Below are 17,053 nucleotides of genomic sequence, written 5' to 3'. Positions count from 1 at the left end.
GAGTGTGACATAACCGCCCCACGTGAAACGAGAGACCCAAGTTGGCAGCTCCTGCCAGGAGACCACGGTCATGGACACGGACACGGCACACAGCGGCGAGCAGTTAGACCTGGCGTAGTATTGCTTTCGCAATAAAAGCCACAGCTGCGCATGCGCAAACCACGTGACGTCACAGGAGAGGCGCAGGTGGTCGGAGCCGCCACTGCCGCCGCAACCGCCGCCGCGACTCCGCCGGTTAACCTTTAGCCGGTGCCGCGCGCTTTCACCGGGCTGTGTTTATGTCTATACAAAAGTGTAACGGTGATGATGATGAGGAATCAGAATAAAGTTTAATCTTATGTGATGTACGGCTGTAATCAATGTTTCACCGTAATCATAAGCCATGGAATATCTATAAGGTGGCCCCATGAACAACAAGGTAAGCCACAACTACGCCAAGGAACCACAAGCTAAGCCATGGCATCGCCGAAGCTTTTCGCTTTTGATATCCAGGCTTAACCAAACTAAGCCACCACCAATGTTTCTTTTCTTGAAATTCACGCAATTTACACAGTGCTAGACAAGCCTCTGGGATGTCAGTATTCAACTGAAATACAAACTAGGAGAAAAGGAAATACAAGTGGGAAAAGAAATGTGCAGTATAGCAGCGGCCTCGGAGGAAAAACGCGGAGATCACTGAAGAAACTGCATTGAGAGAATGCGAAAGCATTATCGCTGCCGCGACGTTGTTGACTCCTTATTGACAAATTTTGTACATCTACTTTTGTATATCTAAGATCTGACCGCTTTTTTTCGGCTTCCTATGCTACCGCTCGATGACGTGTAATTTTTTAGTCAGCCGTTGGTGTTTCGCGGCATTAGGAGTACAAATTGACACAGCCTTTGGCTGTGTGACGCCATATCAAACCACTGCCGTCACTGGTACTGGTAGCCACATGCCTTATGACGCCACATTACCTATGACGTCACACGACGTGTGACTGTAACAATGTCTAATGATGTCAGCAAACCATTGACTTCAACCAATCTTCGGGAGCAGCTTTTTGAAAATTTTGGTTCAGTTTGAGCTTTTTTTTTTTCTTAGGTCCCTGTTGTTTCCCTCGGCACCCTACGGCATCCAAGAATTGCTAAACCGCACTCACGGTTGCGACTGGAGCTTCTTTTTGTAAAATATCTTATGTCGAAGCCACACAATAAAGAAAAGAGCCTGGCGAAGAGCACTATTCAGCGCGTTCAGCTGGGATTGGGACAGCTACTGGCTCGGCTCCTGGCGATGACGCTGACATAATTTTTTTAGAGCACTGCTCTTTGGCGCCCGTTCCTGCGTTTCGCGTCGTCGCTGCCGTCGGCGTCCTGCCTCGTAACCAGCTCAGCTACCCTAATAGAAGAAGCAGGGCAGACACCCGGCCGCCTCTCACTGCATTTAATACCCCAACGTTCCCTCGATTCTCCATCTGCCAACATGCCGCTCACACATATCACTTGTTCCTCCATTGCTGCGCGCTCTCCTGCCACCGCTGTTCTAGGTGGTGTATCACGTACCTGACGAGTCACTGGACGATCCACGGGACACAACTGGCGAGAGCGATCGGTTGCAGCGACTGTCGGTGCTGCGACGGAGTGTCTTTGAAGCGCACAGCTGTGGCAGCGCCGTGCCTTCCGTTAGAGGTCACTCCCAAGCCTGATTTGACATTTAGCTCTACATGCGAGAAGTGGAGCTTCGCTCTAAATGTGTGACAGAGAAATTATAGTTCAATGCGTTTTTTTTTTTTTTTTCAAGCTTTGAACTTTCTTAGTCGCTAACCAATTGTCTATTAAGCGCGCTGAAACGTTTTTCTTTCTATTACACATTGCAATAGCAGGCATGTCAGCATATGTTGTCAGTGCTGGCCGTTCTGTCCATCTCAGAACGCGAGTAATTCGTGATACAGAGAGCTGTCTGGAAAGATTAAAATTGTACCATAATATGTGAGCCCTGCCGCGGTGACACAGTGGTTAAGATGTCCGACTACTGTACCGGAGTACCCGGGCTCAAACCGGACCGCCGACGGCTGCGTTTCGATGGAGACGACATGGAGAGACAGGCGTTCATGTGCTACGCGATGTCAGTGCACGGTAAAGAACCTCAGGGGGTCGAAATTTCCGGAGCACTCCACTACGGCACCTCTAATAGCTTGTGTCAATTTGTTAAACCCGATAAAGCAAACCAAACCGTAATATGCAATTTATCTTCATATATGCACGCTGAGGAATAGCGAGTAAGCATTTTAAGGCGCGAACACGCTGGATAGAGTGTGTTCGCAGTTGATAGCACACACCTCGGTTGAGAACAATTCAGTGAAGGCAGTGAAAGAAATTGCACAATACAACTCATGTGTTCTTCTTTCCTAATGACAAACTGCATCATTCATCCCTTTAAACTAACACTCGTAAGTCGCAGGATCTCCTTACCAGCCGCGATGGTGGCTTGGCAGTGTCAATTGGGGCATCGGTATCTTTTCCTCCCACATCGTCTCAGTGCAACCGAGGGGAATGTCGACGTTGGAAATTCTCGATATCCTTGTAGTATCAGTGCTCGTAAAAATTGAACGCTCTTAGGAAGGGGATCGTTGAAATGCAGGCTGTCATTATTCACAAAAACTAAGTTGTCGACCTCAGGAACAATACGGCTGGTGGAAACAAAGCACCACTACGGCTAACAGCAGCATTCATTTCGGCTGCTCTTAGACCGCACCGCTAGCCGCCCAACACCAATCACCGAGTCTTCCTTTGTGCCATACGTATAAATTAGAGCGGCGGGAATAACTTTCAAGCGATAACAAGCAAACAAAAGACGCCACAATATTGAATTTTATTCATATAAAAACTTAATAAAGGGTTGTCCCCAGATGCAGAGTTGTTACTAGATGCGTAGCGCGCATTACAAGCACGCCTGTATATGGGAGGCGGTGGGTTCCATTTCCCTACTGCCGGTGGCAAATGCAGCCCAGGCTGATCAGCCGGAGAGAACACAGTGGATTCTCGGCGTGGCCATCGTTTCTCTGCTATGAAGTTGTCCTCATGTCTCTTTAAAAGCAAATCATTGCTATGCATCGTAAGCTTAGGCCATCCACATGTGCATAGCAGTATTCGGACTTGCACGGCACTTAGCACTGCAGATGCGCTGTTTTCCAAGCGCACTGATTTCTCGGTTGGATATTTCGATACCCCGGCCGCAAACAGAGGGAAGCATCCCTGAGCACCCTTTCTCCGATTATATCCGTTTAAGAGCTGCAGCCACTGGGGGAGATTAACAGGTTAAGGGACAAAGCTAGGAGCAGTATAGCTAAGTCCAAGAGGGAAATTACCATTCTGCGACACTCGCGTCACATTTCTCTTTGCGTCGGAGGATAACCGAATTAATGTAATCGCTTTAGAGGCCCCATTCTCCACCAGATGCAGCGCCGGCGCGCTGTCGGTTACGTCGTTGGGAGAAAAGTTCTACAGGATGACCCGTATCTTAGCTAGCTTGTTCACATCTCAAATAAAACATCAGCCATCAAGGGACACACCATGGTCGTGTCTCCTTCCTGTGTTGTGTCTCTTATTGGCTGGTGTTGACTTTGAGAGTGACAAAAGGACCATGCTAAACCTAGTTATGCTAAGCGAAAGCGTTGTTTTGCTTGGTTTGTCTTTGATTAGGCTTAGGTTTACACATGGCCAGACATGGTTTTGCAGCAACGTATTTGCACCAGACAATGAAATAAATGACGCTGTCAACTGCAAGAGGTAACACGTAATGCTGTATCTAGTGACGAAGGTCAGTTGGTTAGCGTCAAAGGTCAAGTGATATAGTACACAACAGCGTGTTTCATGAATAAGATATATAGCCACACTGTGGCTCGTTGAAGGTCAAGCGGCCTGCCAGGTTGCCCTTGGCTGATATATGGTGTAGTGATGTTTTCGCTTCAAAAGCAGCGTAATGTTATGGCAGGTGGTAAGTGGCAGGTGGTAAGTGGCAGGTGGTAGGTGGCAGGTGACATGGCCAGGCACTTACTGCTCGTCGTGTTGTGTGCCGTCACGTGGCCACGTGATGTAGCCGAATTGGCAGGTGCAGCCAAGTCCAATAAATCCTTTGAGGAGGGAGATGGCATGCGCATACTCCCGCCCTGTCTCTTTAATCCCGAGCAAGACAAGCTAGCCCAAAACCGCGCAGACACGTTAACTTGTTTTGGTTAAAGCAGAGCTTCTTCAGGGTTCGCGTTGGGCAGGTAATATAAGGAGCCGGCATTCAAGTTAAACGCAGCCAAAAGTCTACGTAATTTGACTTCGGCTCCAAATTTGTAGCAGGCTTTGTTTTCTTTTAAACATAGATCAAATTTTATTCATAGAACTGCTATAAGGAAGTGCAGCTTTCTGTGCAACTAGTTGATTTGTCAAGTTTACACAAAAGGACACACGCTGAGGGTAGAAACGAAAGGACAAAATGGTAAAGCTTTCATTACGCGTTGGGCCAACTGTAGCAAATGGCCGCAAGTGTCTTAGTGCGATGCCGTTGCATGCTGCAAATTGAAATATGTCTGATCTATTGCATCGCTGTAGGGTAGTCATTTCGCCTTTGTGCACGTGACTCTTCGTAAGCATGAATGAGCAAACGACAACGATGAGAGCTTCACATATTCGAGATGGGTCAAAGTAATGGCTGCGCCAAAATATGAAACAACATCCTCATCACGAAGCGCAAGGCATATTTCTTTTTCTGGCGCGACAAAATTTTGTAGTGCCAGAAAAAGTGGTTGCCACCCTTGGCAACCACTTAGATCCGTCACTGGTCTTAGCATGCGTGATCCTTACGGAGCAAGTATTTTGGATTTACTATGCTCCCCAGATGAGGTACCGCGTCCACCTCGAGCACGAAGCCAACAAGCGTACGTGTTTTAAAACTAGTACCATGAGATTATGATAGCCCCCTAGGTGAGGTCAAGATTCTCTTAAAGCACATCATCACCGCTGGCGAGGACGACGCACGTGTATTGCCTACCACGATCGCAAAGTTTGGGAGCAATGGGTTGTCTTTGTTTGCATAGTATAGTATCTCCTATTACTAAAAAGTGGCTAGTAAATTCGCCCTAAGATAAATTCAAAGTAGCCGCGAAGTAGCCAGAAAGCCAAACTCAATTTTTCATTGCCATACCGGGTTCTAAAGTAGCCAATTTGCCGTAGAGTAGCCACTAAAGGTAAACCTGCTTCTATGCCAATTTGGGTGATCTTTCACAAAATGTTTCGAAGCTTACAAATGTATGCTAATGGCCACGTGCGGAACGAGAAGCACAAATTAAAGGCCACGAGAGGTGATGTGAGTAGCATAGTTCACGCACTTGAACGAATACCTGCGAGGGGAAGCCGCAGAAGGAAGCCACGAACGCTGTCACGGGACTCAAGTCATATCGTTATAAGGACGAAGATCACATTTCCTTTCCCAGTTTCATTTACTTTTTTCTGTCGCTGTCGGCCTCGGCGGCTGTCTTACGATGAAGGTCAAGCACAAGGCGCCCGTATGCTGTGCGATGTCGCTACACGTTGAGTAGCTCCCCATAGTCTTAATTATGCAGATATTTTTCCACGGTATCCCCCATAGTATGAGCCACTTAGAAAGACCAAACATCGCAAACGACTTGTTTTTCGTTCATTGACTGGCTCCATTCTTGTGCGTATGAAAGTTTTTTGCAGAAATAAAAAGCGCATTTTCATGCTATGCTTACGATTACACCTATTGTCAGTTTCTTGCCAGCCAGCCGAATATAGAAGTAAAGTGTAGGTCAAGGCTAGTTGCCAAGCCGACTGTTCACACGGAGCATGCCCGAGTGAATACAAAGACTAGTGGTTCTCTTTCTCTTTGTGCTCACAATGTGTCCTCACCGTCTATTTATGTGCTCAATCGTGTTGTGTGTTTGCGTAACACACTAAAGGCAAAGGCTTTTTCATTTTAGATGCGCTGGTAATGCATTCGATAGCGGACTAAAATATTGCGAAAGGCATGCAGTGCAATCGAGCAGCTGATCGTTCACGTGTGCCTTTCATGTTTCAGAGGCGATAAAGCTCACACCGATAGAGGCTGTATCGGGCGTGTAAACAAATGGCACTCATGCTGGAGCAAAACAACGCACATGAGCTTAATCTGGCTAGTTGCGTCCCTTCCCCACCTCACAAGGCACTTAGAGACATATGTACAGAAGGTCTTCCCTAACAATAAAATACTCCAAGCAACTCCATCCAATTTTTTGCTTTGAAAAGTATTCATTCATAGCTTCTTCTTAGTATGCATACGGAAAACATCAACATGTTGGTGTTTGTCCGGCAACAAGTCTTTATTCAATGCTGGGGAAATTAAACAGGAAAATATCAATTGCACTCATTTCAAATTTGTGAAATCTGCCCTAAAAACCACATTGTACTAATATTTTGAAGTGAATCGCGATCTACGGTAGCCTCCGAGGTCGGCGCCAAAAAACTGTGAGTCTACTTATCATAACCTTCTTCCGGAATCAGCCGGCGATATCGCACCTGCATTTAATTTCTTCATTCTTTTGTATAAAGAAGTTTAACATTCCGTTAAATTGATGCCGTCGATGTTAGAATTGCAGCAATTTCTGGATGAAATCGAAATTCAATTTCTCTTTACTGCTTCATTTATAAAAGTGGCGAGGTCTGCTTGCGATGTTTTATAAGGACCAGTTAGATTAGCGCTAATTCCAAACACGTTTGCCTTGGTTTAAGCAAATAACAGCTCTCGGGAACAATTCTGAGGCAGGAACCAATTTCGGTTCCGAATCATACGAGAACTCTAAATATATTTTGTTCTCCATAGGCGCTGATCGCGCTCTTTTGATGTGCACACTTGTCCTGCCTTAAAATACATTTTGCGAAGGAAAAATTATTTAAGACTCATACATTTAGCCGACCAAAAGCTCTTGTCGCCCTAATCGAAATGGAAAGATTGAATTGACACTATTTTGTTTGGAATTAAGGCGTAGCGTAAGCTCTAGGACACGTGGACAAAAATCGATGCCCAGAAAGTGATTTTTGTTGCGAAATCGGGCACTCATATGACAACACCATTATGTTGAGATTGCTTCTAAACTCCTAAACGCTGCATTCACATAGGCCATTTTGATTAATGCAGGCTATCCTACATGTATAGGCCAACTTCCGCTTGTCATTTGCGCTTACATAACCAATACGATCAAATCGCAATTACTTTGTCATAAATTAACCGTGGTGGCCCAGTTTGTGCACTATTTGACTGCTGGTCTCTAAGTTCTTGTGTGAATTATGCTGCCACGATGACATCATCCCGTGAACAGCTAAACTCGAAAACGTCCATTCACCGATATTTCAGCGACCGTGAAAGAACCCTGTATCTACACATTGTGAATTAGTACTCTAAGGTGCTACAATTGTCCGCAGTGTTGCTTTCTGATTGCATTTTCGTGCAGATCTGTTACGTGTGATGGAACATTGATTCGGACAGATAGAAAACTCGCAATCAATAGTCCACTCTGCGCACAATCATAATGAATTTTACCGTAATTTAGTAAGCTCCAAAATGGACATGGAAAAACAGGAGAAAAGGCCTAAGTTCACAATGTGAAACATTAGTTGTGATTAAAGGTAACTACTGCAAATAATCACAAATATAAAGCTACACTTTGTTCATTTTTCTACAAAATCTTAGCAAATTTTGGCATCGTTTGATCATGCAAGGAAACCAATTGATAAAGTGCAAGCGAAAGCATATTGGTTGATGATCGCTAGATCAGTGATTCGTTCAATTACTATATCTAAACCGTGTTCAGTTTATAAAGGGCTCTAAGGAAGCCAAAACTTAGTAAAGATCCTGGAAATCCTTTTATTTTTTTTTAGCTGAAGGTGTGTTGTTATTGCTGTACATACAGGACAGCAAACGAAGCGGCGAACCTACTTATATGACCAGCACTATTTTACAAGATGTACTCTGGATGTAGGTGTGTATTTCTAGTGAAAATGTGCACAGTTTCTTTATGCTAAAGTGCGCAATCAGGTGACAGAAAAGTAGCGCAAGTAGTGACTATATATATATCCGGAAGTCAGTCTATTGTGCCGCATTACTTGACTATATCAGCAATGAGTATTCCTTCTGAATATTTACAATATATAATGTCGGACTTCGTCAGAGATATTCTCAATGATAAATGTTTGCTATCATGCCAGCATGACGTTTAAAAGGGAATTTCAATCATAGTACTCAAGTGCCGACAATATTTCATAAAATATTATCTGTCCTTGACATCTCGCACCAGGTGTACCTGCTGCTCTTTCACTTCACCAAGACCTTTGTAGGGTCCCTCACCAAATTAAATAGTTTCTTGGTACGAACGGCACCGTTTCGAAAGAGCTAGTTTTTCGCAGCGAAGTGGGCTGGTGAGCTCTCTTGTTTATTATTTACGTAAATGACTAACCGTACATTCTGAATAATTTTGCAGCCTCAAAGTTACTTGTCGACATATATATATATATATATATATATATATATATATATATATATATATATATATATATATATATATATATATATGATGTTGTTGTTGATGATGATGATGATGATGATGGATTTTAATGGCGCAAGGGCGTCTCAGGCCAAAGAACGCCAAACACAAGGTTAACGGTGTACTCAAGTTGATGTAATGTGCTAGTTGTGATGTTCCATGAAGGGATAACGAACAGTGGTGTATAGGGCCTAGAATTCATTTGCGATGTATAATGAGCCGGAAAAAAATTAAAAAAAGTATATGTAGATGCTTTAAAAGATCTCATTCGTCCTCTCAAGGAGGAACGGGCTGAGACCCACGTCGATAAGAAATTCCATGTAAAAAGCCTACTTGTGATAAGAATTTAAACACACGTTTTAAAGGAAACATTGGGTTGTCCCCAATAAAAATGGATGGGTGTGCAGGTATTTAAGAAGTGTACAAGGAGGAAAAATGACGTCTCCTTTCTGGTTCGAGTTGTGCACATATAATTAAAACATAAATTACAGTAAGCCGATCACCACATCTCAAACAGTGGTGCAAGAGAGTTTGTTAAAATATATGTATATGTTATGTATGTGTGACCAATTCTCAGCCTGCTCAGAGCTACTGCTTTAAATCTATCTCGTTTTTCTGTGGTGTACCTGCCTATCCTTGGCTTTATTGTGTGTAGTTTATTTTCTGTTGCTGCGTCCCATTCCTCTTGTCATTGTTGCCGAATCATGTTTTTATGTGTGGCTTTAGGTCATGATAAGTTATCTTGTGAATTCTGTGTCATTTCGAAGGGCAGCTGACGCAGCAAGCCTATCAACAAACTCGTTGCCTGATATACAACGGTGGCCTGGTACCCAACATAGCGTAATTTTAAGCTCTAATTTATGGGCAGACACTAGGTTGTAAAAGAGAGAATTTAGGACTAGGTTCATATGCCATTTCGAAGAAGATATAGAGGTTAAAAGGCTGAGGAAGTCTGTATAGATTACCGCTGTACGTACTTCGTTTTCAATAAGATGTCTCACAGCTAGTAGGGTTCCATGGCATTCAGCGGTAAATATACTTGTATGTCTGTTCAGTGTTTTTAAAAGTGAAAATTGCGGTCCATGTGCTGCACAGGACACTTGAGCAGACTGAAGCATCAGTGTAATATTCATCACAAGTGTACTTCGCCTGAAGTGACATATGAAGTGGTGCTGTATGGCAATAGGGGATGCATGTTTCCCCACTTGAAGAAACGACAGGTCGCTACTGACAGCGTGCATTTCCCAAGGAGGAATTAAGTTTTTTATGGAAGTTGTATGAAGACTGGTAGCCAGAACGCCCAAATGTTCAATATGCGTGGCAACTCTGATTGGATGTGGTGGTGTCAGAGGGTTTTTTTTTTTTTTTAGAAAAAGGCTGTGCTAGTTTTGTCAAGCAGCAGCCGGCGACATGGATGATCCAGTTGGCATAGTGCCTTCATAGCATAAGTTACAAGAGTAAATTCTCTTCTTCGTTGCAGTGACCATCGGTACGCCTCGACACAAAGACTAACAATTGGGCTAGTTCGAAAAGCGCCCGTGGCGAGGCGAAGGCCGAGGTGCTGCACGGGATCAAGCAATTTTAGAGCAGAGGATGATGCGGACCCATAGACCATCGAGCCATAGTCAATGCGTAATAGAACTACACTATTCAGAAGGCTCAGAAGGCAGTCGCGGTCTGTGCCCCATGAAAGGTGAGAGAGAATATTTAGCAGATTCATTGCTTTGAGACACTTCAGTCGTAACTGTTTTATGTGGGCAATGAAGGAAAGTTTTTCGTCAACAACTACGCCAAGAAATTTATGTTCCTTTTTAAAGACAAGGCTCTGACCATTCAGTGTAATGTTGGGGTCAGGTCTGATGCCACCCTGCTTAGAGAAAAGTGCGCAAACACTTTTTCCAGAGTTAAATTTAAACCCATTGCCATCAGCCCACCTGGACAATTTGTCAACACCTAGCTGAATCTGTCTTTCACAGATGGCCAAGTTGCAAGATTTGAAGTTTATCTGGATGTCATCAACATAAACAGAGCAAGAAATGGTATTTGGCAGCACGCTTTTTACAAAGTTTATTTTGACTATGAAAAGTGTGTAACTGAGAACACCGCCTTGAGGGACACCATTTTCCTGTATGTACTGCTTTGAGTGTGCATTACCAACACGAACTTTGAAGGTCCGTTCAGACAAGTAACTTCGTATTGTATTCAACATGTTCCCTATGATACCAAGAGAGAAGAGGTCGGGCATGATACCATAGCGCCAAGGGGCATCATATGCTTTTTCAAGATCGAAAAAGATAAACACTGTTTGTGTACAAAAGCATCCCTTGCATACGACTCAAATGCAATGAGCTGATCAGCTGTTGACCGCTCAGCTCTAAAACCAGCTTGGTTTTGATGAAGAAGACCATTGTATTCAAGGAAATGTAGAAGGCGATGATTGACAATTTTTGCAAAAAGTTTGCATAAACAGCTAGTTAGAGCAATATGCCGATAACTGGCAGCAAGAGTGGGTTCTCTTCCGGGTTTTAATATCGGGATAATGATCGCTTCCTTCCATGCTTTAGGAAAGCGTCCTGTGGCCCATATTTTATTATAGAGGCAAAGTAGGGTTTCAAGCGTGTCAACATGCAGGTGCCTGAGCATTCCATATGTAATCCTGCCAGGACCTGGTGCTGTGTTCCCACATATGCCTAGTGCAATCTTCAGCTCCTGCATGGTGAAAGGGCTGTTGTACCCTCCTGTGCACGGTCTTTTATCCCATATAGGCTTCCTATCCTCAGTTACCTTGTGCCGCAAAAAGGAATCTGTATAGTGCGCTGAGTTGAATATGTATGCAGTGCTACCCTACTGTGTCTCCTTAATGTTCAAGAGAATCACCACTAGTGCTGACACGGGGTGTTGGGAGGGTGCTATATCATTTGAGTGCTCTTATCCTGTTGTATACTTTGTGTGCATCACAATAAGAGTTCACAGAAGAAAGGAATGATGACATTGCTTAACCGGACAAGGAAACGAACTTTCAGGACATAATCCAGAACATTTTGACGGCTATTTTTAACTGGAGTATGGAGTGGGGTATGAGATTCAAAACCGCGAAAACTGTAGTTTATTTACCCCGCTGTGTGGCGCAGTGGTTACGGCGCTCGACTACTGCTCCCAGTGACGCGGGATCGAATCCCGGCCTCGGCGGCTGCTTTTCGATGGAGGCGAAAAGCAAGGTGCCCGTGTGCAGTGCGATGTCAGTGCACGTTAAAGAACCCCAGGTGGTCAAAATTTCCGGAGTCCTCCACTACGGCGTCTCTCATAGCCTGAGTCGCTTTGGGACGTTAAACCCCACAAACCAACCAATCAACCAACCTGGAGTTTATTTATTTATTATTCCTCTAAGGTCCACGAAGGACATTACATGAGGAGTGGGCTGACAAAATAATATTAATGTGAATACAGATGATCTTCGATGGCAGATTTGAAGTGAAGTGGATTGATGATGGTTGCCACTTCGGATAGAAGGTCATTCCAGTCGTTGGCTGTTCTGATGAAAAACGACTGCATTAGGGTGGGAGTTACGGGATATCCTATGAGCGCGTGTATTGAGGGTGACGAAAAAAGACATATTAACGCTTTCGACCACACTCTGCAAGAGTGCCGTCTTCAGGAAGTTGTGGTCAGTGCTGTCGGCGTTGTCAGGCTTCTCAGCATATTGAGCAAAACATCACATGCATGGTTCTGGCAGTTCGTAGTTGGTACAGGACATGGCCAAAAAGATGGTTGCTCGATAGGTTATGTGACGTCACGATCTCATATGGCATGACAGGCGCTATCAACGCAGGTTTAGGGTAAGTGAGAGTCAAATCTGATCTTCCAGGAACCTTGGGCGAGGAAGAGGACACGCCACTTCTTAGCCAAACAGTCTCGTGCATACACCTTAAATAAAGCGGGGATTTGTAGGTATCTATGGCGGGGGTCTTTAACGTAATTGGTCTAGTTTATACCTGATTATGCTAATGGAGACGTGTGAGATAACAAAGACACATTATTTAATTAACAATTAAATGAGGTGGAAAGAGCATATATGCGGAAAGGGATCCTCAAGATGTCCCGCATTGTATGCTCTCTTCAATGCTGCTGCATTCAAGAACTGTTAGAACAAATATTTAGGGTTAACCCATATTATTCAGTTGAACTGTACCTCGCACATCAAACAAATTTTCTCTATCGTATTTACAGCATTGCACTTCGTAAAAAGAAAACTAAGTAGCTCCTCTCCAACATTAAATTTTTAGATATACAAGTATAATACTTCCGTCCAAAATAAGCTTGGGTACGCCTTTGTTATTTGCGATCTTCAAACAAAAAATACAAATTCTCTCGCACGCACATTGGGCATAACAGGTAGGTTAGTTTTCTACACGTACAATAAGTTTGGTCCTCATATAATGCTAAAAGCTGATAGCATAATTTCGCTTCGATCAATGCGCCGTACGATAAATCCCACTCCATTTCTCTGTAAGGTTAAGCCACAAAAATTAAATATCACGAAACATAACTTCCTTCTGTCTTCGAATACTAGGCGAACACAACATATATCAGAGAGCGTCACTTGCATCTAATGTTTCTGCCGCGAAAAAAAAAAAAAAACACTTCTTTATGTGTGCTTTTTCCCCTCGCACCATCTCCGACTGGATAAATTTTTCAAGCTTCTAATTTCAGCACAGCGTTTCAGAGACATTTACCATACTTTTCTACTTTTTTTTCTTGCTGCACGGCATGTATAGATTTCATTTTTTAGCATCTAAAGAGTAGTGGGAATGTATTAGCCTGCAGTGTCCTCAAATCAACAAATAAAGAAGAGTGAATTTAGGACTCGCACTAATATTGCAGTAAAAAATTCTATTCGATTTCAGAGTCAAGGTTACCAAAGTTTCGTTTCATTTTGCATAGGCTCATACGATAATTGTTTTCTGGAAAGATAAAATCCGTTGATTGATTGATTGATTGATTGATTGATTGATTGATTGATTGATTGATTGATTGATTGATTGATTGATTGATTGATTGATTGATTGATTGATATTTCAAACCAGATACATTTCGCAAACAGTTTTTAGTGCAGCAAGTGCAGGCATGCAGAACATTTGCAGAACCAACCCCCCATAAAAGAATTCTGAGAGCACTGCAGAATCTGCACTGGAGAAATGCGAAAGACAGCGTTGCTGCTGCACCCGGCACATCGCGCGCCCCTTGTAAAACACAATCAGCGTTCCGTTGAACACACAAAAGTTAACCGGCAGTCTATAATTGGGTTACTGGAATGTTAAGGCGCGGTATTTGTCACTCACGGAATCTCGCTGGCACGTCTCGCAGACAACACAGCAACGCGCAAGCTTAAGCATTTTAAATTCTGCAGGGCTCTCGGGTTTTTTTTTTTATTATTTGATACTCATCACACTCTTCTGATCATTATAACGCATTAATTTGGCTCTTTAAGTCAGAAACACATCTACTTCCGGCTCGCTTAACGTCACGTCCCTTGATCGTCGACATTAGGATCGTCGCATGGCTATTTCGACGTCAGATTGATTTTACTTTTACATTTTCGCTCTAATTAATGAACCAATCATTCTATTGACATAACTTTTTTTCCGCAGCATCATCACATCATCCTCGATCTACCAGAACCATATGCTTGACTCTAACTCTTCTGAGAACGACACAACGGCTGCGGACACGTTCTGTAGACGCGACCTGGCCTACATACCCTACTAATGCTTTCGAATTAATGAAACATATAATAGCCGCGGTTTATACCCTCCTGAATATCCACGCACCTGTTTCAATTTTGACGCGCATAGTGACCCATTATTTAACCTGGCAGATAACCAAAAAACTTGTGGCACCAAATAGAACAAGATCTTGTTGAGCACTGTCAGCTGTCACAAGAGAGAACCGGCGGCTCAACTACTAGGTTTAAGTTATGCATAAGGTAAAAACAAGCTGGCTGATAGAGATGCAGCGACTCTGAACGTGCTTTTCGTAGCTGATAATGAAGAACTCTGCGAAGAGTCGCACGTCCCTGCCGTGGTGCGTGTGGCAACTAGGGTGCCTCGATAGTGACAACAGTATGGTAGCGCCACCTACTGCAGATGTCTTAAAACAGCAGCACTCATTGGCACAAATGAAGAACTGGAATAGAATTATGGAGAATATGAACACTGATGCGATATATAAACTTTGAGCAAAAACAAATCTATCAGATTTCAAAAAGACGCTTCAGCAAGGATGATTTGCCATGAGCCCCTTGATTTCCTTTCCTATCAGCGCTGCGCGTTATGCAGTACACAGTGCTTTCGAAAGATGGCGCTATTTCTACAATCCTATAATTGGTTAGTGATGCACCATAAAAATTTGATCTTCTCAGTTACTGCATCCCTTCTCTTCGGCTGGGTGCCATGAAGGAGTTGAAGGTAGGGAAGTGAAAGAAGCATCATAGTGATTAAATGCTGCGGATTATTTTCAAATGCATGCCACCACTGCTGCTGTCATGCTCCAGCAGGTCACAAAGTCGCGACGAGTACTGCGCGCACTGCAGGAGCTGCAGAAGCTGCCGACCAATATGGCTCTCGTGCACGGACTGCGGCTTGCCTTCTAATTACTCAAACTCAAGTCCCGGGAGCTCGCCCAGCCGCACGACGTGTTTATCACTTACAGACCAGAGTCGATGCGCATCTTCCTGCATTACAGTCTTCTCTAGTTCAATAAAAACCACAGGGGTCTATGGTGCAGCATCGAGGCACCCTAGCTATGGCGCAGCTTATACCAGTGTGGAAGTGCATGCTTTCACTGCCCAACATGTCGGAGTTCGCCGAAGCGTTCCGATGTGTTAACATGGCGCGTTATGTCGGTAGGCTTAGCCGAATGTAGCAAAGGTTGCCAATGGTAATTCATGACGCAAGAGTACACAACGTCGCAGCGTGGGCTTTGCGCGTGTTCGCGCGTCTATTCGTTTAGACTTCATCACCGAATAGGCCTTGAAATTGGAGTGAACTTCTTTCGCTACATATCTGTAGCCTCGAAATCTCTCACTTCAATCGCTTCTGCCTGGACTTTGACGCAGTGTGCTGTGCCCTTTTAGCGCGCATTTTAGAAACCGTGCGCCCTGTCACTTGATTAGCCTTACAGTTATATTTACTGGTCTTTCGCACAAAAATAATTTTAGCATTTTAAAATATTCCTACGGTTTCTACTGAGCGTTTGGGGATGACGAGTTTTTTTTCTTCCTATGTTTGGATCAATGAAAACATTCTCTTAATTTTTTGGCCTTTCAATGTGGGTTATAATACGTGTCGCTTCACAAGCAGGGACGTGTAGGTGTCACCACCAGCATATGAATTCATTTTTGCAAATACCTTAGTATGGCAAGGAATATTATTCATTAAGCTCCATGGGTCATTCCGCGATGGTAATTACTGCAGTACTGTCGTAATTCGCAAACCGCGATTTGAAATAAAGCACGCTTGAAAGCGGGTACGCACACCACCCGCTGTAGATGCCAATGAGAACCCCAGTCTACGCAGTCTTGCTCAGTGACCGCGATGCTCAGAAGAGTTCCCTCAGGAACCGGACGTTTCAACGCATAGGTCTTCGGCTTCTCACGGGACGTCCAGAAATGTCTGTATCAGTGGTTGCTATCAGTCGCTCACTGCATTCTGACTCCCTACTTGGTCGTGAGAAAGCAGAATTGATTAGTGGACCCCAACAGGGTGGCCCAGATTACCATGCAAAACGCGTTCGTGGTCTCTCTGCATACAAAGCTTTCAGAGTTTGAGATGTACTTTTCCAAAAGGATGCAATTGGTTGGAATTGTTTAAGTCGATTGCTATTATTGATTGAAATATAACGAGGTCCGACTTTTCTCACGCGCCTATTGCATTTTGCCTTCTCCCTCGATTTTTATTTAGAGATATAAATGATCCTGTGTGTTTGTTGTGCATTTCGCTGCGCTACCACGCACTTTGCAAAAGCTCCCTGCGCATGTGCTTGGTCTCTGCGGGACCATATTACAGCCAGCTCGAGACTTCAACTGAGGCTAACACCTCCATGAGCTCTTCCACGCCGACTCTTGAGTGTACGTTGTCTTATCTATTTAGTACCACCCAATTTTTGTAACTTAACATTTCAGTTAAGTTCTTTTCCCGCGGAGCTTACCCGATTCCGTAGCCAATATGGCAAATGCAGCGTATCCTGCTTTGTGCTCGGCTATATTCATAAATGGCGGTAACGGAGCGCCAGAGAATTCGACAGTAATAGTGATATTAACCTGACACATGAAAGGGGCGTTAAGAACTGCCGGAATTCAGTGCTGCAGTACTATTTAAATTTGTTAGGGCGTAATAGCTGCGACTTGCACGAGACAGGGATGAATTTGAAATATTTGAGAAGCCCTTAGAGCGCAATGTGGAACACGCTGCTCTGCTGATAATGGTGCGTAT

General features: G+C 43.9%; 1 protein-coding gene across 1 annotated transcript in view; it reads right to left on the bottom strand.

The window, feature by feature from the left end:
- Positions 1 to 1,605, bottom strand: part of LOC146172677 (uncharacterized) — a 31,704-nt gene extending 30,099 nt beyond the window's left edge. The window contains exon 1 of the mRNA XM_084583904.1: positions 1,543 to 1,605. The gene's annotated coding sequence lies outside the window, so the exon portion shown is untranslated. The remainder of the gene's footprint in view (positions 1 to 1,542) is intronic.
- Positions 1,606 to 17,053: the final 15,448 nt, after the last annotated feature.

The sequence above is a fragment of the Amblyomma maculatum genome, chromosome 11 (assembly GCF_055883805.1).
Source record: "Amblyomma maculatum isolate TAMU_Amacu chromosome 11, ASM5588380v1, whole genome shotgun sequence".
Classification (NCBI taxonomy): domain Eukaryota; kingdom Metazoa; phylum Arthropoda; class Arachnida; order Ixodida; family Ixodidae; genus Amblyomma; species Amblyomma maculatum.
This window is presented reverse-complemented; position numbering and strand designations above follow the sequence as displayed.